The 12,971-nt window shown below is 37.4% G+C and overlaps 1 protein-coding gene across 3 annotated transcripts in view; it reads right to left on the reverse strand.

Annotated features, from left to right (window-relative positions):
- Kiaa1217 (KIAA1217 ortholog) overlaps window positions 1-12,629 on the reverse strand; it is a 458,856-nt gene extending 446,227 nt beyond the window's left edge. For all 3 annotated transcript variants that reach the window (XM_076832183.1, XM_076832182.1, XM_076832181.1), the window contains exon 1: window positions 12,608-12,629. The gene's annotated coding sequence lies outside the window, so the exon portion shown is untranslated. The remainder of the gene's footprint in view (window positions 1-12,607) is intronic.
- Window positions 12,630-12,971: the final 342 nt, after the last annotated feature.

Raw genomic sequence — 12,971 nt, forward strand, 5'->3', positions numbered from 1 at the left:
CAATCTATGTAGGACTGAAAGTCTAGATTTAGTCTCTTGTATGTAGTATATAGTTAGATATTACCTTCCTAACCTTGGGATGGGAGTCCATTCATATTTTAGTCTATCAATCATTGATATTAGTGGATAGAGTTAGGCTGATGCCTGCTGTAATGACCCTATTTGTGTTAAGAAATATTAATGCATCATTATTAATTCCTTTATTATTTTCAAACTTTACTTTTTAATTATTTTCTTTGAAACTGCTCTAGGGTTTACAATATTTGTTTTAGTTCAATATAATCTAATGCAATATTTATTTATTTATTTATTCCAATTTTGCTCCAATATAGCATTATTTTTCCCTCCTTTATGCAATTATGGTCATATATGTGTTGTATATGTGTCATACACACACACCTACACACACACACACACACATGGGTTAGAAGTCCAATAGTGCATTAAATTATTGCTTTATATAGTTTCGTGATTTTTACAGAAATTAAGAAAAATATTTTAAACCATCTTGTATTTACCTACATATTTACCATTTCAAAACATTTAATTTTCTCCTTTGAATTCAAATTTATGTTGGGTGTCAATCACTTTAAGACTGAAATACTTTCTTCACTATTTCTTGTAAGGAAGACCTGTGAGAAAATGTTTATAACAGACTTTCTTTTTTAGGGTTAGAGAAAAATTACATAGAAAGTGCAGACTTTCATATATCTCTTCTCCTCCTGCAAATAATCTTCTCTATTATTAACATCTTCAGCTGGCGAACCAATGACTATACCTTATTATCCACTAAAGTCCATAGTTTAGAGTCCACTCTGAGTGCTGTGCAGGTGAGTGGGTTTCAGTAAATGCATAATGTTATGGATCCACTACTACAGAATAACAGGATGGCTTCACCACCTAAAACCCCCCAGAGCTACACATACATACTCATTTCTGTCTCCTTCTTCTCTGCCACCTAGCAGTCACTGATCTTTTCAGTCCCATCCTAGTTTTACCAATTATAGAATGTCTAGGAGTTTGATTCAAACTGTCATCTTTCTCTTAGCAGTACACATTTCTATTTCCTCCATATCTTTCCATGGCTTGATGGCTAATTTTTTTTCTCTGAACAATATTTCACTGCATAAATATACTGCAGTTTGTTTGTCCATTCATCCAGTTGCCGCAGTCTGGCTGGGCACAATTCAGGAGCCACTTGTCAAAAGAAACGAACTTTATTTTTGAACCACACACACCAAACAAAACAGCTCCTCAGGAAAACCCAACTGCCACCACCGGCTTCCCACAAGCCTCTCCACTTCCCCCACTTTTCCTGCTCTTGAGGCCGATTGGCTGGGTCACATGGGCGGAGCCAAAAAAAGTCCCCCAATGAGCAGCTCCATGGTCTGAAAGGGCTGGGAAACAGCCCAATGAGCATCACCGCAGAGGAGCCAATCAGTTGGCAGCTAGAAGTTGCTGGGGCCGCTGTGAGCCAATCGCAGCTGGAAGTTTGCTGGCAGCTGGAAGTTTGCTGGGGCCCCTTCGGCTGTGGCTCTCAACATCCAGTGAAGGATATCTTGGTTCTTTATAACTTTTGACATTTTGACAAAAGTCTCTACCAGGTTTTTATTTTTGTACTGAACCCAGGGGCGCTTAACCACTGAGCCACAACCTGAGCCCTTTTTTATATTTTATTTAAACACAGAGTCTCGCTGAGTTACTTAGGGCCTCACTCAGTTGCTGAGGCTGGCTTTGAACTCACAATCATTCTGCCTCAGCCTCCCAAGCCTCAGGGATTACAGGCTGTGCCACCTTGCTGGATATGTGCAGGTTTTTGTGTGGACATAAGTTTTCAACACATTTGGGTAAACACCTAGGACTGTGACTGCCAGATTGTATGGTAAGTCTATGTTTTCTAAGTCTATCTTACAAAGAAAGCTTGGTTTTGTAAGTCTTGCACTTTGCTAAACTGTCTTCAAAAGAGGCTGTCCCATTTTTTGTTCCCTGCAGCAGTGATTTTCACATCCTTGCCCGTATTTGGTTTTGTCAGTGTATTTGATTTTAAGCATTCTAATAAATGTGTAATAACATCTTATTGTTGTTTTAATTTGTAATTTCCTTATGTCATAGAATTTTGTGCATCATTTCATATGCTTATTTGCCCCCTCTTTATCTTCTTTGGTGAGGTGTCTGGAATTTTTGCTCATTTAGGAACAAGGATTGTTTTCTTATTGTTGAATTTTAAGTGTTGTATGTTTTGGATGTGAATTCTTTATCATATGTGTGTTTTGCAAATATTTTCTCTCAGTGTGTGCCTTATCTTTTCATTCTCTTCTTAGTGTCTTTCACAGATAATAAGTTCTGAATACCAATGAAGTTCAGTTATTAGCTTTTCCTTTCATGATATTTGCAATTAGTATAGTGTCTTAAGTGATTTTAATCTTTTAGGTATTAAATGATTAAAAGAAGTTTTCCTGTGTCATATTCTAGAAGTATTATAGTTTAGGGTTTTACACTTAAGTCTAATATCTGTCTAGAGTTAATTTTTGTGAAAGGAATATGTCTGTGTGTGTGTGTGTGTGTGTGTGTGTGTATAAATTCAAATGTTGAACAGCTATTCTTTCTCCATTGATTTGTCTCTATTTCTTTGTCAAAGATGAGCTGGCTACATGTGTATGGGTCTATTTCTGTGCCACTCATTCTGTTCCAACTACCTGTTCTTTCACCAACACAACTCTGTCTTGATTACTGTAGTTCCATAGTAAATCTGAGGTTGGTTCATGTCAGGGGTTACTTGGATCTTTTGCCTTTCAAGGAAACTGTAGAATCAGTTTGTTAATATCAACAAAATAACTCACTAGGATTTTCTTCGGAACTGCAATGAATTGGAGATAGAGTTGGAAAGAACTGATATCTTGGCAATAGTGAATCTTCCTAGCCATGAATATGGTATCTATTTAGATCTTTGATTTATCAGAATTTTCAGTTTCTTTCATATATTTAGATTTATATGTAAATATTCACTTTGTGGGGGGCTTATGTGAATGATATGTTAATTATAAGTTTCAATTATTCATTGCTGGTATACAAGAAACAAGTGGCTTTTAAAAATATTAACTTTGTATCCTGCAACTTTGCTATAATTACATCTCTGCTTGGACTTTTAGTTTTCTGAGGTCTGTATCTGGTATTCCTTGTGCATTCATAGATTGCAAGCAGTCATAGATATGTGAATTATCCAGCTCTCTTATAACTCTTCTTTCTAGGATCTCTTTGCTAAATTTATTGCTTATGCAATGCTCACTCAACACAAAACCACAACCTCAAGCAGTATATTTTTTCCACTCATTTCCTACCATGCTTGTTCCTTGACCACGCCCCTTAGTGTGAGGTTTTGCTTGTCATTCCAAATCAAGTTGCCTACCTCTCACAGCTAGACTCCTGGTTTCCACAACCAGCTCTTGTAAAAGCTGCTGCTGGTGGTGGAGTAAGGAAACTAATCCCAGGAATGAAGTTGTAGACTCCCAGTCTTCTAATGCAAAGTGTTAGCCTTTTCCTAAAACGAATAAATGCTTCATAATTACTGTTTATCTATGATCAATTTCAAGGTCCTGATATGGTTATTTTTTTTTTTTTGGCAGTTTTGTCTGCTTTCTGCATTTTTTTTGGCGGGGGGAGAATTTACTGATTTTATGATTGTTTTTTTAAGATGTTCTTTTTACATTCTTGTCTGAGCTTTTTATTTTATCCTGCTTTGAATTTTTTTTTTTTACCCTTTTTGGATCTAAGAATTGTTCTGTTTTCTTATTTCTGGAAAATTCTCAACCATTATTGCACCTTTTCTCTTTCTTCTTGAGATTGAATTTTACAGTGTAGGTCTTTTGGATTGAGATATAATCTACTATCTTCTCAAATTTTAATCTGCCCTGATTTTTTTTAAAAAAATTATTTTCTAGGCTGGCAGTTAACAAATTATGGCTGGTGGTCAAATATAGCTGTTCCCTTTTTGTAAATGAAGTCTTAGTGAAACATAACCAGACTCACTGGTTTAAACTTTTATCCATGACTGCTTTCAGAAACATTACAATAGCAGAATTGAGTATTTCCAGTAAAGAATTTATGGCCCAATACATCTAAAACATTTACCATGTGATCTAAAAGAAAAAAATTTCCCACCCCCTAAACCTCCAGTTTAAAAAGTATGCTATATTGTCCATTTTATTTTCTTCATCTTTAAACACTTATTTTACACATAACTTCTTTTTGTATAAGTGGCATTTTAAATCTTTACTTTTACTTTACTTCTAGTTCACAAACTTTTTCGTTAGCTGAATCTAACCTGATGTTGAAAGCAATTTCTAATTTTAATTATTGCATTTTTTATTTCTAGCAATTTATTTCAAATTTTATTTATTAACATTATATAACTTTATGATATTTACTATATGCTTTTACTTTCTTGAGCATATCAAAAACAAAACATATAATCCAGGCCTGATAATTCCAATATCCCCAAATTTTCCCTTTGTTGTTTTTTTCTTTTCTTTTCTTTCTTTCTTTCTTTTTTTTTTTTTTTTTGCTAGTGATGTCTTACTTTTTCAGGCTCAGTGATTTTGTTTGTTTATGAACTCAGTTTCCTTGTAAACCTCTTTTCCCTCTTAAATGTGAAGCTTAGTTGTTTAAATTTCAATCTTTCAGAAGCTGTTTTTGTGTCTTCTGTAAAGCACCCAAAAACACTATCAGCTTGAGGCCAAATTAAACTTAAATTTTGCCTCTTTTGGGGGCTACAAAGGGTGTGGTAAGGCAGTCGGAATGAAGACATTTTCTTTTCCTGCTCCTCCCAGAGTGGAGAGTGATCAAGCATTTTCCAGCACACCTGGAAGGTGCATTGTGACTGTAGGACCAGGTTCTGGTAAAAGAAATGGAGTGGAAATTCTGTTGCTATTTCTGGGTCTGATTATAAACCTCCCTGTCATGCAAACTTCTCCAGTGAGACCCTGGAGACCACGAATTGGAAAAAACTACTTAAAGGAGAACCTCCACAAGAACCACCTGATCCTTTGTGTAACTTTTACATCAGCAATGAACAAATCTTCATTGTCTTAAGCTGGTGATATTTTGAGGTTGCTTATTATAGCAGTTAGTTTTAATTACTAACTAACAAAGCAGGTAGACCAAGCAAAATCACTGCATAGCCTTTTGTAAGAAATGTCTTGGAGGACTCAGGAGAGTATATTTTTGGCCTTTAAAATTTTCTTTGCCTCATTTTTTCCTATCTTTTACTTTGTGGATCCCAAGGGTTATCAAGAATGGGATGGTTGAATCAATGATAGTAGTAAAAAAAGAAAAGATATTTGATTCAGGACCATTTTGATAACTATATGCTATTTTAGGTTAACATTCACTGTAACTATTATTTTTATAGCTCATTCTTAATGAAAAGATTGTATTAATTTTGTTTTATGTAGGTGCTTCATTTTAATTCCCCCCAAACATGAGACAATATGATTACTACTCTTTAAGAGCAATTTAATGTAGTTTTAACACTGCTTTTAAAAAGTCTTACTTCACATAATGATTTTTACTCTTAGGAAAATATAGTACATTTTTCATGTGTGAAGATATAACTTGGCCATATTTCACAAAACACTTATTTTTTTTCTAAAGTTTTGAGAATCTTTCATGTGATACTAAAAAATTCTTTTCCATCAGATTTGAGATTTCCAACTGAAGCTCATGAGTTAGATGCTGTATTGATCCTATATAACATTAAGTGGCAAAATAGAACCATTTATCATGTCCACATGGCATTATGGGAAATTCTTTCCCCTGCTCTGGGTCCCTGTATACACTTTCTCATTTTTTCACATAACAGAGTAATGATAGAGGAGCTCTCATTTCAGTCTATTGTTTCCAACAAGCAAATGCATGTAAACAAGCTATTATTTTTGAAGTACTATACTTTTTTCCACACTATTTAAGGCAATGATTTGTTTATTTCAAACCGTAAACTCTATTTTCTGCCTATAAAACAAATTACCTTATGCATGAATGTAAGAACATGTAGTTTCTCTACATCAGCTAGTAAAAATCTCTATGGCCATGGCATATTAAATATGTTATTAAATTCCATTGACTTAAGTGCCTGAAAGTGCCCCTGATTTTAGAGAAATCTTTCTTATAGATACTATTTACTGAAAAACAAATTTGTCTGTTCCGGGTAACCTTGAAATGAAGAGTTGTTACCTTACATGAACCAGAAAAATAAATAGGTTCAGTTTATATAAAATGATGTCATTAAGCTCTTCAGAGTGTGTTGTTATCTCCATAAAGTATAACAGATGACATTTTATCCACATCAATTACAGTGGAAGAAGTCAGGTTGTGGCATAGCCCATGATTGACAGCATTGTCTTGAGATGTGTTAAGGGAACACACCCATTTTCCCCTCTCCTTCTGGTTCCCTTCTTTGTATTCTTCCCACATCTCCACCTCATTCCTCTTATGGTGGCCCTTCCCAAGGCGAACAGCCAAGTTTCCCCTCTGTCTGTCCATATTCCAGTACCAGCTTCCCTTACTCTGCTTTAGCTGTGAGAGTCACATGACTCTCATCTGGTATACCCAATGCCCAAGTTACCTGAAACATGGTTCTGAACATAACAGGTTGTTTCTGAGTCTCATTTGAGAGGATAACTGGAGACTATATAATATATCAGAGCCGCTCAAAGAACCAGATGGTACAAAGTTTTTCATTAAATGAAGTGGATTCTCGTTAGCCACAGTAGTTATGTTCTCCAACTCTGATAGGAGTATTAAACTAGTGAATATTGAACTATCACTTCTGTGGGGAAATATAGGGTTCATTTCCTACAAGCTTCTGGTGATATATTTATCAACTAATTATTATGAAAACTTGCATTATGTGTATATCTGTTAAAAGACACCTTATTTAGGATATATTGTTAACTCATTAGCATTGACCTCACAGCCAGAAGGATTAAAGTTGATACTTGAACAAAGCTTATGCATTTTCTCCATAGGCTCATCTTAGGTATACTAGAGAGTATTAGAGTAAAGTTTTGAGAATCTTTCATGAGATGCTAAACTAAGAAAAAAGCTTGGGCACCATTTTAAACTGAAATCTCCAAGAAACATAGGGAAATGCAAGAATTTTTTAAAATGTGTATTTTTTTTTAAAGTGTATTTTCTACCAACTGCAACATGAGAAAGTCAGTTAGAGCTTAATCCAGACAAAGTTTAAAATTTTAAAGCCATGTTTAAAGTGTTGACTACTTTTCTCAATAGGGTGCTTCTAAAATTGCAGTTTATCATAATAGGTATTATATTCCAGCTTCTCTGGAAAGTTCCTACTTTTCTTTATTCACTGGTCTCCAGGGTTCCTGCTACTAGACACAATGTTCTGTATTGTGTTTAGGGGAAATCTCTCATTCAAAGGCACAGGGGAGAATTTTACCTACTAATCCCGAAGGAAGAGACTTCAATCTTACCATCAAACACCCTGGTTTCCTATGATGGACAAATTCCTTTCTTGTTGCCTTCTCTGTATTCTGCCCAATGACTTTATACAAAATGGCAAGACCTGAGCTTTTGCTTCTTGGCTAAATTTTAGCAAGATCAAGGAAGGCTCAGGGTTGAGGGCTGTGGCTAATGAGGATGGATGTCTGGGTTAGGGGGCTGCTGGAGGAATGACCTGTGATTTTAAATTGTAAGGTTTGACATAAAGCCAAGATCCTAGGTTTACCCAGCTTGGTTTTTCCTTTAGGATTTATATAGTGACCCATTTCTAAGGGAGTTTAAAACCACTGTTTCAGAGTCCTTTCTGATGATGAATCCTGAAATATTCTCAGGAAGTCAACATAATCCATGTCACAAGGACTCATAGCAGAGCCACATCTGGCACCACCTGTCTGTAGATACACCTTGGGTCTGCTTTAGATCGTAAAATGGAAATCAGCTTTCAAAGTGTTTTTTCAACTTGCCTTTTGGGTTCTGTTAAATGTAGAAATACTTCTTTCTTTTCTTTTTTCCCCTCAGTCAAATGAAATGTCACTGTCAATTCCTTCTGAATGTGGAATCATGCCATTAGATACTTGCGGAAAGAAAACCCACATGAAACATCTGCCCAGATGTTAGGGGAGAAATACTCGTTTAGAAAAGCCTTTGTTCTGTGTCTGAGGCTGCCATGATTATTCCATCACATCAATTTTTACTTACACGATTTAATGAATAAAAACACCCAGACTGAACGATTCACAAGAACGACCAAATACCAATTACTGAAGAACAAGACCGCTTCAGTGAGAGGTGAAGAAAGGCAAAACATCATGAAATGAGTTGAACATTTCTCAAGTACAGTACTGAGTTGAGAGTTTCATTTTCCCTGTAATTGATTTCTTTTGCTTCAAGGGAAATCCACAACTTATTTGAATCTGGTTTCTACGATATTAATATGGAGACCACAGCCCTTGCCAGCAGTATGCCCCTTTAGGACACCAGGGGACTCTTTCTGTGCTTTGTGGAAAATAATTTTCTAGATAAAAATCTTTCCAACGTTCCAGAGGTCCCATACACAATTCTATGCCTACATGCAATGTTACAATCACATGCTTTGGTATTCTTGACTCCCTGGCTCATTAGCTCTATCTCCTCGTCAAGTGACTTAGTAATTAAATCTGACTGCCTATGGACAATTACAGGGACAGGGCACCGCCCCCATCCACCCCCACACACAAGTGACTTTGTCTCCTCAAAAGCAGACTGAAATCAATTACCAATTACATTAGAATGTTATAAGATCTTAAGGAAAAATGAATTTGCAACCTTGAGTATCTTGCCTTCAACAATAGCTGCTGTTGATTTATTATTTCTTCATCATAATTTCACATTTTGGTCATTCTGCACTTCCCATGCCTCCCTCCCCATGCCCAGCAGGAGCTCCTACCCCATGGAGGGAATATTCCGGGGGACAGATGGCTCCTGAGCATAGAACCCATCCAGGGTCAGAAAAGCCTTTAGGCACCAGAGAGAAAAAGAAGTTAGCAAAATGTAAAGTGTCTTTATTACAACTCAACTGGTTTTTAAAGTTTCCATTGCTTTTCAGCAAATGTGTTTTCTTCCTCTCCTGGAACTGAGAACATATGTGCTGCCTGGCAGATGATTTCTGCAACTCTTAAAGTCAGGATTGGAGAAGGCTGACTCACAATTTCTTACACGGCACGTGTGAAATCTTTCAAGAAAACTTGGTGGGGGGAGGTGAGAGCCACAGGATTTCGGATGATGCTCTCAATTGCTATTAAATTCATAAAAAAAGGAATTGATTCGTTCTTTGCTCCTATTTCTGACCTTTTTAACTTTTGTTTTTCAGCAACAGGAAGAGATGTGTTGAACAAAAGGTACCATCACTAGGAAGTACAGAAAGAAGGTAACATTTACAGAGAGCTGTGGTTTTCCAATCACCTTAATCATCTGATCCTGTGGCATCCCTGTGATTCAGGTTTTATCTGTGACAAGGACAAAAGCTCTCAGGGATTACACAGCCATTGAGACTTTATTGACTCTAATCATGGAGTTCTTTGCACTGCACCGTATGGTGTTTTTTTAAAAAAAGGTTCACACAGTTCAGCTTTTATTCAAATTAAAGTACCATACAGAATGGGAAACAACAACACGATCCCTGTTAAAATAATACTTTCGAGGAAATGTTTCTTTGGCTGTCACTATAACTCAGTCAAGCACGTGACAGGTGCTCTTTTACAAAACGTGGGTCTCTAACATCATGCAGAAAATGCTAGATCAAGGACCACATGCAAGATGTTGTAGAGGATATGAGTCATTAAGTCTGACTGCCTGGGGACAACCACGGGGACAGGACACCCCACCACCACACACACACATTTAGGGTCTTGAGTATTCTAAGCTTTTTATATGTTGCATATAAATGCAACAAGATATCTAACAAGGGTCATTTATTGCCCTTGAAAAGAGGTGACTAAGTATTTCCTTTACCTGCCTTTTTCATCACGCATTCTGGGAAAGCTTTTGGTGGAGTGTCTGCCTGGGGTCTATAGTAGTTCTACACTCCCAAATGGGACTGTGTGTGTGCAAGGGGAAAGCGAGGAAGCTGAACTTACAGATGATCTAGTCTGACCTGAGTAAGTGCAAATGCAGATTGAGGTAGCTCTTGGAGAGGCAAAGCTCCAACACTCAGAAAGGAGGAGAACTCCAGCAACCTGCACAATGGAGGCCAGAAAAAGGAGACAGGAGCCAGAGTTATTAACAACAGTGATTTCTGCTTTATTCTGGAGCTTGATTCGAATCCTGCTCTTACTAACAGGTTGTCTGAGTGACCTTGAGCAAGCACTTGAACTCTGGATTCTCATCGTCCTGTGTGTAAAATGGGAATAATACCATGCTACTCTCTTATGTGGTCGTGGTCACTGGGATTAAAAGATAACAAACAGCACAGCATGTGGCACAGAGCTGATGTTGAATAAGTAATAGTTATTATTTCATGGCATTGTGATTATCTCCAGTCTTGGAAATGTAACATCACCAATGCTATAATTTTAAATACATTTATTCTTTATACTCTAGCAAGCTAGTTCAAAGCCTGTTCTTCAAATACATTATTTAATTTGGGCTAAAAAAAAAAATCCCTGTAACTGTTCTGCTCTGCTTATCAAAGACTCTCTATAATGCTTACCCAAGGATAAGTAAATTACACAGGATACTATACTGTTCCACCTTCTATTATTCTTCTTGAACCTCATTCCATGTGGTAAGGGGTCAGTTTCTTTACATCCGCTTTACCCCTACCACATTTCCTACTCTAAAAAGATGCCAGTTAAGTTTTAACTCTCCTCTGAAAATGAATTTTCACCTTTATTTTAAGTAGTTACAAGTTCTTTTAGTACCCTCCAACCCCAATCCATGCAACAAAATAGTCCCAGGAGAGAATTATTAGAGCCCTTGCCAGAGTCCTCCCACTGAGGGTGCTGACTTTGTAACGAACTACGCATCCATAAACGGGTGACTCTTTGATCTCTTGCTGCTTGTACAACTCTAAAGAGAAAGGAATTCGGTCCAACCACACAGAGAGAGGGACAAAAGTTATTTATGGTAGCCCTCTGACTCTAACTTTAGCCTGGCTCTTTAAAGATTCAAATACACACATCATTTTGACTGCCAAATCTGTTCCCTCCTCTAATAGCTGTGTCTAATGGGACGGCAGAATAAGAATGTCTGATTTTTGCCTTCTCCCTGGGGTGAGAAAGGTAGCCGGTTTGGCAGAGACAGTCACAACAGTATTTATAGAGACAGTAGAAATAGAATCCATATGCTTACAAAAGGAAACCCGAGTAAATCACCAGGAGCAAAGAGACATCCTGAACTCCTTTTCTGAGGCCTGCTGGCTTCTGGCAGAGAGTAAACAGGACCTACCACTCAGCTCTCTGGCTGCACAAAACCTAGTGTCCCCATGCCCTTTGTCTGATGATGTGCCACCAACACTGTCACTTTACAGAAGGAGGGAAAAGAGCCTCTTTTGTTCCTTGAGTTCCAAAGCTACTTTGCAAGCCTGGTTTTTCATTATAAACTGAAATGTCCTATGTCATAGCTGCTGTGAACATGGAAACCACAGACTCTGAGTTCGGATGCTGCTGAAGCTCTGTTTGGTGGCTTCCTGATAACGAGTGTCGGATCATGATGTCTAAAACCCTTCTACTCTTAACGTGCTCTGATGTGTGCCCGAGTGTTGATCCTCATAGCTCACTAAACAAAAACCGAGTTGAATAAAGATGGTACCATGTCGGGATCTCTGTTCTCTCTGTTGACTTCTTCTGGATCAAATATTAACATTTTACAACTTGGTATCAGAAGGGTAAAGGCTATCTGAGGACCTTAGAGATAGTGGAAAAGTCAAAATGGACATGACTTCTATTAGTGTCACACTAAAGTGGCATAATCCACTGAGCAGGTGAATTTGTGATATCAAGTTTGGGCTGAATGAATTATAGCTAAAGTTGGGGGTTAATTGGGTTCATTCACTGTTCCAGACAGTCATGGCCATCTGCAATAGTGTGATTTGGGCAAAGCAACAGGACCCAGTGAAACTAGTTTATATATTTTTTTAATAAATTAATTTTAGACTGGGTAGGCCTAAACAGGGATTTTATTTTTGACGCATCGTCTCCACTCCATAGACACAAAGTCATCAGACACGTACACAGTTCTCCACGTTGTCTGACAAAACATCATGCTCTTTGAGCATTTTCTTATTCTTCAGTCATGTGATGGCTTCAAGCCAGAGACTGAACACAAAGACAGACTATAAATTAATATAATACATGGCCTGAAAAGTAACACATATGTTGATGGCACTGCCTGCAAGACCAAAGAAAGAAGGGCTTAAAGAATAAAACAGCTGCATCTGAGAAGGAATACATGTGGAAGACCGCACGGCTCAATGTAGACACTTTGTTCCACGGGGCTCAAGGCAGGAATTAAAGAAGTCAAGTTTCATAGATAGGCCTTCAGCTCATAATTCAGGTGCTGTCAAGATGATCAATGCTCACTTTTATGATTTAATAAAAAGAACAGAACTTACCTAAAAAGAAAATAAGGAGGAGGAGGACTCCACAGATGAGTAGCACAGTCCTATGGGGAAGATATTCACGGGCTCGGGATGGTAGCTCCAGTTTTGTCTCTGGGATGCTGTGTAGTCAGCTACAAACTTAGGACCCCAGTATCTCCATCTGCAAAATACAAATAATAATGTAATATTTTCTATAATGTAACTACTGGCTGAAAAATTAGAAACTCATGCTGATTAAAACACAGGAGGTAAGCAAAGAGTAAACAGCCCATGTGACTATGATATGTAGACCAGGATATGTTGTCATTTCACATGGCTATTAGACAGTAACTCAAAGGCCAAGTTTTAACTTCCAGTCCTCCAGTATTTTCTCCAA

Source organism: Callospermophilus lateralis, chromosome 13 (assembly GCF_048772815.1).
Source record: "Callospermophilus lateralis isolate mCalLat2 chromosome 13, mCalLat2.hap1, whole genome shotgun sequence".
In the NCBI taxonomy this organism is placed as follows: Eukaryota; Metazoa; Chordata; class Mammalia; order Rodentia; family Sciuridae; genus Callospermophilus; species Callospermophilus lateralis.